This window comes from Myotis davidii, unplaced genomic scaffold (assembly GCF_000327345.1).
Source record: "Myotis davidii unplaced genomic scaffold, ASM32734v1 scaffold149, whole genome shotgun sequence".
Classification (NCBI taxonomy): Eukaryota; Metazoa; Chordata; class Mammalia; order Chiroptera; family Vespertilionidae; genus Myotis; species Myotis davidii.
In genome coordinates, this window is record NW_006352194.1 from 4,079,036 (window position 1) to 4,087,834 (window position 8,799).

At 41.8% G+C, this 8,799-nt stretch overlaps 1 protein-coding gene across 1 annotated transcript in view; it reads left to right on the forward strand.

The window, feature by feature from the left end:
- LUZP1 (leucine zipper protein 1) overlaps positions 1-8,799 on the forward strand; it is a 70,673-nt gene that overhangs the window by 41,692 nt on the left and 20,182 nt on the right. Inside the window, exon 2 of the mRNA XM_006777578.2 lies at positions 7,070-7,176. The gene's annotated coding sequence lies outside the window, so the exon portion shown is untranslated. The remainder of the gene's footprint in view (positions 1-7,069; positions 7,177-8,799) is intronic.

Consider the following 8,799-nt stretch of genomic DNA (forward strand, 5'->3'; position numbering starts at 1 on the left):
CACTGGAGCAAGCAAGCCTCCTGTTCGCTTCAGCTGCCTGGCTGCCGGCTGCCATCTTGGTTGGCAGTTAATTTGCATATTGCCCTGATTAGCCGATGGGAAGCGTGTCAGAGGTATGGTTAATTACCATGTTTGTCTATTATTAGATAGGAGGATATAGATGTACACTTGGAAAAACTGAGGTGGTAACATTTAATCACCTAAGCTGTTAGTGAGAACGCAGATTCCCTGGCTTCTGAGACCATGTGTGTTCTTTTCATTATAGTATGTGACCTGGGTAGCAGGGAGGGAGGAGAGGGGTGTGGAATAGACACAAAGGGAAATGCTCTGGAGGTCGTGAAATGGAAAGAAACTTCTTATTAGGGGTAGAAATAACAATGACTCCCCCCAAATGTGCTTTGAAATTAAAATGGCAAGAGAAAACCTTTATGACTCTGGCCCTCTAGTATGTACAGCCCTGTATTCTGTTCCTGATAACTTCAAGGGAAAGTGTATGGAAGGGCATTTTTACCTTCCACTGTCGTAAGGGAGATTTCTGTATAAACACAAGACTTCTAGATTGATACTCTGGGCATTTTACAAGTCAGTCCAAGGGAAATGGCAATCTAAGCTGGATGTGAGAAAAAAAGATTTGGGACCTTTGGGTGACTTGAAACTACTGAGATTTGCAACTCATACACGTTGCAGCTCTATGTTAGTACCCCACTAAACAAAAACAAGAGTTCCTCAGCCCTGCATTCTCTTTGATCCATCACTTTTGCTTTTAAATAGCCAAACGTTCCTAAAAAGCTGTCTGTATTCATTCTTTCACTCCACTTAGTCTGCTCCAGTCTGGCTTCTGCCCCTCTCATTTCTCTGTAACACCTCATAGTAAGTTCACTGATGTCCTCCATGAAGCTGAATTCAAAAGACATTGTTAGTCTTTAATTTTCTCAGTGAAGCTGACACTCTTGACCACTCCTTCTTTCCAGAAACTCTCTTTTCTCTTAGCTCCAGTGACATAACAGTGTCCTATTCTTCCTCCTACTCTGTTGTTTTTACAGGCTCATCCTCCCTTCTGGAGCTATTAAATGTTCTACTATCCCAGGCCCTCCTCTCCTCTCATAGTAGACACTCTCCCAGAGTGATCTCATCTACCTCACTGACTAGTAACCACACATCTATGCACATGACTCATAAATTTGTGTCTCCATCTCAGATCATTGTCACCCAGGTACTGGAGATACAGTGATAAGCTAGATAGAAGGTGGGGATAGGGGTGGGGAGGAGGAGACAAGCGATAAACAAATAGAAAAAATATCAGACAGGGTTAAGTGCTAAAGTGAGCATAAACCAGGGTGATATTTTAGAGGTTGAGAGGTACTTTATATTGGCTGGGTTTTCTGTTACGTACTATACAGCCCATGCCACAAAGACAGGTCTTTCTACTTACTGTTTTATTCCGTGTTTAACCTCAAAGCTTGATGCATTTCAGGCAGTCAATATTTGAATGAATGAATAAACTACTCATCAGTCTTACGTTCGATTTGTGATGTCTGGGCTGTGGATCAGGACTGGCTTTCTTTAGGGTAAGATCTGAGAGATAATTCCTTAGGTGATGTTTACCTTGGGCCAAGTGCAAGGAAGCCTAGTCTCAGTTTTAGACCACGTGTTAGGAAAAGAAACAGTAGAGACAGGTAGCGGTCCTTGAGAGCCTTCTTTTAATTGATACCCTAATCAAAAGTTAGTCTTATCAATTGTCTATTTTTTTTATTTTTTCAACTGTTTATTAATAGTGCTTCCATTCCAAAGTACTTGAAAGTTCTTAAACCCTTTCCTTCCAATTCCAGTCTTGCTTATACTCTTGGTTCTTTGTTAGGTAAGGTGAAAAAACCCTGACGTTTAGAGATGGGATTACTGGATTGTAGTCCTGTCTCTGTTTCAAGTTTCCTAAAAAGGTCACAAGTCTCTTAGTCTGCCTGCTCATCTGTCATATGGTGGTGGGGGAGGGCAGATAAGAGTATCTGCCTTTTAAAAAAATCTTCACTAGAGGACATTTTCATTGATCTTTAGAGAGGGGATCAAGCCTGCAACCTTTTCGTGCATGGGACGACGCCTAGCCAACTGAGCCACACCGACCAGGGTCAGCCACCTCTGTCTTTCTATTGGAGCATTTAATCCATTTGCATTTAAAGTAATTTTGATAGATATGTGTTTATTGTCATTTTATTATTCATTTTTATTATTACTTTTTTCTTCTTAAGTCCCTGTAACATTTCTTGTAATACTGGCTTGGTGGTGGTGAACCCCTTTAGCTTTTTCTTGTCTGGGAAGCTCTTTATGTGTCCTTTGATTCTCAATGGTAGCTTTGCTGAGTAGAGTATTTTTGGTCGTGGGTTCTTGCTTTGCATCACTTTGAATATTTTGTGCTAGTCCCTTCTGGTCTGCAAAATTTCTGTTGAGAAATCAGCTGACAGTCTTATGGAACTCCCTGGTAGATAGCTAACTGATTTTCTCTTGATGCTTTTATGGTTCTCTCTTTAACCTCTGCCATTTTAATTATGATGTGTCTTGGTGTAGGTCTCTGGGTTCATAGAGTTTGGGTGGGGTCTCAGGAAATCAGTAGGGGGCGGGGCAGGGCAAAGAGCGTTTAGCCATGTTCATGGAGACTCAGATATGGCACCTGCCTGCCAGTTCCTTGGGGTGGAGGCTCAGCAAAGGAACAATGGCTTGTGCCAACACTTCTGTCTGGGAGAAAGTTGCCCCTCCAGACCTTGTCTCAAAGCCAGACAGTTCAGTTTCTCCCCATATGTCCCTGGCACCTTTGGAGCTGCTGTCCCCAGTGCTGGAGCTCAGAGTGAGTCCAAGTAAGTCCACGCACAGGCCCTTTAAGAGGAACACCTGGGACTCCAGCAGCTATCCGTCTTACTCAGCCACAGTCTTTGCTGGTTTTCACAGCCAGAAGTTAAGGGGACTTCTCATCCCAGCACTGGAACCCTTGGCTGGGACCCCTTACTCCTCTGGGGGAACCTCTGGAGTTGAGCTGAGACCCAGAGAGCATTAAAAAAAAAAAAAAGACTTTTCCTGAGGTCTGATAGTATGTTAGTGGCAGAACTCCTGGTTCAAGTTTTTTTTACACTTACGGGGGTACCTCTTCTTTTCTCCACTTTAGTCAGAAAAGATCACTTGCTCTGGATTCTCTTCCATTGTGGGCAGGTGGGGTGGGAGGTGGGAGATAAGAAAAAGATGGGGCTTCTAGAAATGGACGTCTTCTGCAGCTTGTTTCTTCCTCCGCCTTTACCTGGAGTGTTCTGAACTCCAACCTGACGTGACTTGAGTGTGGAAGCTGGTCAGTGATGGCATTCAGATGATCTGCTTTTCCAACTTGGTGACCTGGTTGGCTCTCACCAAGTTGCTGCACTCTTCAGGCCCAGACCCAATGATTGTTTGGTCCCACCCCTTCCTGCCATCAGCCTGTTTACCAGGCTGCCTTTTGGGTGAAGAGACAGTATAGGGCAGAAAAAAAACTTTAAAATCCCTCTGGCTTTTTTCCTGAACAATCCTGAGGATGCTACCTCAGCAATTATAGGGGAAAAAACAACTATTTCCTGCTTCTCAGTATAGACAGTGGGCACTAGATTTGATTTCTAGGACTTCGGATATTATGATTAGTTCGGATTTAAACTTTTATCCTACCCTCTCATTTTTCACCTTTACACTTTGTTCTGTGCTTACATCTGGATGCCTCAAGAGGTTAATTAGTAGATGAGGGGTGGCCAGTCTAACAGAATTGCAGGTAATGGTTTCTCTGTGATCCCTAGTCATTCTGGTTCTCTCTGAGATCAGATTTTCTGTTACCAGCAAGTAAAGTTATCATTGAGGACACTCAGCTGAAGGGCCTAAGGGTGGTGGTTCTAGAGACTGCAGGTGACCCAGAGTTATTTCAGTTCAGATAATATCTATTGATTCATCTTCAAGTTTCAGTGACTCTTTTCTCTATCAATTACATTCTGTTCTTAAGCTCATTCAGTGAATTTTTTAAATTTCAGGTACTGCATTTCTGTTCTATAATTGCCACTTTAAAAATTTTTAAATTTCTTTGCTGAGTTATAATAGTTGCTTTAGTATCCTTGTCTGATAATTCCAACATCTGGGTCATCTTGGACTTGCCCTCTGCTGATTGTCTTTTCTCCTGCAGAGGGGTTTAATTGCTAGTTCTTTATGTAATTTGGGTTTCTATCTGAACATAAATGAATATGAATGTTATGTTATGGAGACTCTGGTTTCTGTTGATTTTAGTTGGCAGTTAACTTGGTTATAATCGCAAACCCTGTCTTATGTGTGGGGGGTGACAGTTCAAATCTCAGTCTAGTTCTTTTATCCTTTGCTGAGGTCCTTGGATTCTGCCCTGTGCATATATGATTCAGGGGTCAGCTACAAATTTGGGCAGAATTTATACATAGAACCTAGATTCTCCTTTTGTGGCTCTCCCTTATCATCTCTGTCTGTTCTGGGCTCTATCTTTGGTTCCTCTGGACAGCCTAGGTTTTTATTTTTCTTAAAATTTTATTTGTTGATTGATTTTAGAAAGAGAGGAAGAGGAGGGGGGAGAGAAACATCAACCTGTTGCTGCACCTATTCATGCATTCACCAGTTGACCCCTGTATGTGCCCCGACTGGGGATTGAACCAGCAACCTAGGGTTTGTTTTTATTAAATTGGAACTTCAGATAGTTGTTTAAAATTTTTTATCCAGAGTTTATAGTTGCTATCTGTGGGAAGATAATATTGGAAGCAGAATTCTGTACTAGCATTTTTATCTATTCTCAAAGTGTTTTGGGAGCAAAAGTGATACGTATTTAAGAAAGCTTTAATCTTCAGCAGTCAAATGATGGACTGATGCATTTCTTCAGTGTGGTTTGTTAATTATCTCAGGTGGACTCAATCACATTCACTTTAACTTGCTTTGCAACCTTGGCAAGTAAGTCTTTTTTCCTCTCTGGGACTCACTTTCTTCTCTGGAAAATGAGGCATTGAGCTCTCCTTATCTGTGAGGGTCCTTTCATCTCTTCTCCACAGATAGAAACATGCACACCACTCTCACCACCAACAGGAACAAGCACAGAGAAGTTGCCTGAGGGAAGTGATGTGGGTGGATCTCTCTGGATGGAAAGCTCTCTGAAGGGGCAGCTCTAAAGAGTTTGAGGATGTTTACAGTCATCCTCTTGTTTCTGGGGACAGAAGGCCAGCACGCTGAGGATGCAAGAAGTAAAAGTCATTCAGAAGCAAAGGAGAGAAATCATTTGCTGCTTGTTTCCGCCCCTGAGAAATAGGAGAGAATGTAGACCGTTGAAAACAAATTAGGATCACCCAGAGTTCCTGTTTGGTTTTTGGCATGCATTTTATCCTGTTGGAGTGGGATAGACCCCTGGATCTTAGTAATATGCCAGCAAATTTAGCAGTAGGTGGTGGGGGCAGTAGCTGTCAGTAGGGGTGCTGCTTTTTCACTGTTAGGGCTGCAGAGACCTTAGTGAAGATACACACAAATCTGGCCACTTCTTAAAGTTCAGAATTTGTATGTGGGAGAAGTTATAGTCAATGCCGAGTAAATTATGTGTGTGTGCGTTTAAGGTTGGTGGAGAGGGGGAAAGGGGTGATGGGTGAGGGCAGGACAGGTCTGTGGGCCACTTCTGAAGCTGTTTGAATAGTAATCACACTTAATTCTATTTAGACTGATTCTTTTAAAAAGTATATATGTGGGAGAGAGAGAATTAAAGCTTCTCCCACACTCACCCAGGCCATCCCTTGGGTGCTGCCCCTGATACAGACCCCTTTTTCTATTTTTTTCCTATCTATTTTCATTGCTTATTAATCTTTCTTTTCAGGTCATATTGGCTTGAAGCTTCAGGCCCTCCTCATCTTTTTAAAAAAGCCATACACTATCATTTATTATTTCTCCATCTTAATTCTAGTCTTCCAGCTCTCTAGGGGGATAGAGCAGGGACGCATTCTGTGTGTGTATGTTATGGTATTGGTGGTGGAAGTGTGGGAATCAGATTTAAGGGACCAGCATCCTTGGTAGGCGGTCAAAGGTGGTCTACAGGATATGGAAGGGGAGGGATGGGCAGTTGTGATGAAAGGAGAGGGGGATAGTTTGAGTGTAAGACCATGTATAAAAACTTTAGTTTTGTCACTGGCATAGCTGTCTTTCCATTCTTCCTCAAGACTGGGATAGACAGAAGATCTTCCATCTTCACTCACTTATATTAGCGGTGAGACTCAATGGTTTATTACACTTTTCAGCTCTCATGTAAAAAAAAGTCTCATTACAAAACTGAAGGGTAAGATTGCAGACAGAGAAGCTCTGTTTTTAATCGATTCTGGGTTGTTTGGGGCCCTTTTGAGAACCCAGTCTAGAAGGCAACCCAATGAGAATGGTGAAGTGGCTTTTTAGGTCACACAGACTTAGGTTTAAATTCTGACTACCTGGTTACTAGCAAGCTGTAAGACCTTGGACAAGTTACTTGACTCTTGAAATTTAGATTCTTTATCTATAAGGGTAACATTATTGTGTTATTGTCTTACATAAAACATATAACATGTTGGTTTAGGTGTGGTAGATAGCGAAGTGATGTTTGTTTTTCTTACCCACTTTTCTTATTTTTAAGTAGAATCCCAACTTTAGTTCTAAGCAATTGTGTGATTCACCCTTTCCAAGCTTCAGTTCCTTTCTTAAAAATGAGGGCATTTAACTAGTTGATATCTGAGATCCTTCCCAGCTGTAAGATGTCATAGGAATTTTTAGACTGTTGAGGGATGTATAGATCTGTTAATTTAAGGAAAGACAATGTAGTCTGTTCTGAGACTATATCATAGGAAAGGGGAAGTCTCTTGGAGCCATCTCCGCCTCTCCCCCGGGAAAGAGATAGCCAGCTTTCTTCAGAGTCAGCAGGGTCAGATTCTGCCTTGTCTCTTTTCTGACACTGCACTGTGTATGATGGTCTTTGGGACAGGGCTTTGGTTCAGCTTGCCCAGTCTTGGTGTGATTCCTGTTTTACCTATCTCTTTCTTCCTGTTTCTATTTTGTCTAGGTCAAGAGGCAACTGCCATTGAAAGATAGTGAGTGACTGTTTCCAGGACAACAACCATTGAGGGGAGCAGCCAGAAGCATTGACTGAAAGCTTAAATTACCTAAATGGTAAGTAGGTTGTGCAGTGAAACCTGGCCACACTGATAGAATTGGGTAATTTATGAAGTCTGCAATTTTTCCACCATTATGAGAGAGCGAGGAAAGTCAGTATTTGTTTATAACCATTATGAACCGTATACTATGCTAAGTATTTCACAGGATTTCTCATCTAATCAACTAGCCAGTCTAACAGAGGAAAATCTTTGCATGAAGTTGACAGTCTTTAATAGGCCCAGCTACCATTTATTGAATACTTATTAAATGCCAGGCCCAGTCTATTTGACATACATTATGTCCCTATGAGGTGAGTGCTGTTATCATCACCATGAGGAAACGAGCTGAGAGAGGTTAAATAACTTCTCCACATTCACACAGGTAGTAAATGGTAGGACTAGATTCCAAACCTGGCTTATTTTCATTATACTCTAACGTCTCTTGAGAAAGCTACTTTTTGGTTGAGGCTGTGACTGACTTTACCTTTAAAAAACAAAGCAGAATAAACAAAAACAAAAAATTTTCGATTGATAACTAGTTCCTTTTCCTAGGGTTCTGTGTACCAGTATTTTATTGGTTGATGTTGACCAAGAAAGTGGAGAGTAGTAATGAAATGAAATAAACTTGAGCTGTGAGTGCCCAGAGGGCCTCAGAGCTATGGGAAGAGCTTTGGAGTGCATTTTATTCTAAGCAAGATGGGAGCCACTGGAGAGTAGGGAACAGTGGTCTTGGTCGCCAGGTAGCTGGGTAATAGACAAAAGTTCTCTGGAAAGATAGAGCAACAGGGCAGCCAGAGATAGTGTCTGGGAACTGGGTTCTAGGCATAGAAGTGACTGCACATGGAAAGGAATCTTAGCGAGACCTTTCACTCTCATGATAACCCCTACTGCGAAACGGGCATAATCACGGATAGTATGGAACTTTTCTTGAGGGAGTGGGGAAACTTTTGGGCAAATTCTTGTCCTGTTAATTGGTTCAGGATTCTTTTTCTATTCCTCTCCCTGGAGCATTTTTCCTACCTCAGGGAATTGGGTTATGAAATTAATTTCTGGTTGGATGGAGGGACAGTTAGGGTTCATTTGTTCATTGATCTTTCTGACCAGATGCCAGGGATCGAGCCTGCAACCGAGGTACATGCCCTTGACCGGTATTGAATCCATAACCCTTCAGTCTGTGGGCCAATGCTCTCACCACTGAGAACAGGCTAGGGCAAGGCAATTCATTTTTGAAGATTCCTAGCCTGGAGAATCAGGAATGCACTATAAAGATAATGTGTCCCCGAGTACTGAAATTAGTTATTTAACATTTTCTCATGTGGTCCTAAGATAAAGGACATTTTGGGCTGGCTTCATACAGGTATTGTACCAAGTGTACCGGTTAATAATGTGGATTTTGTAATCAAAGAGAACATGATAATTTCAAGAGAAACATCAAAAGTGCTTTATTCAAAGTAATGTCCATCGCTAGCTACACATTTCCCCCATCTTTCGGGTAATTTGTTGATACCGTCCCAGTAGAACTTTCCTTGTTTTTTTTTGTTTTGTTTGTTTGTTTTTAATTTTTTATTACAAAGGGTATTACATATGTGTCCATTTTCCCCCCCGCCCACTTTCCTTGTTTTGAGGCAAACCATTCAGC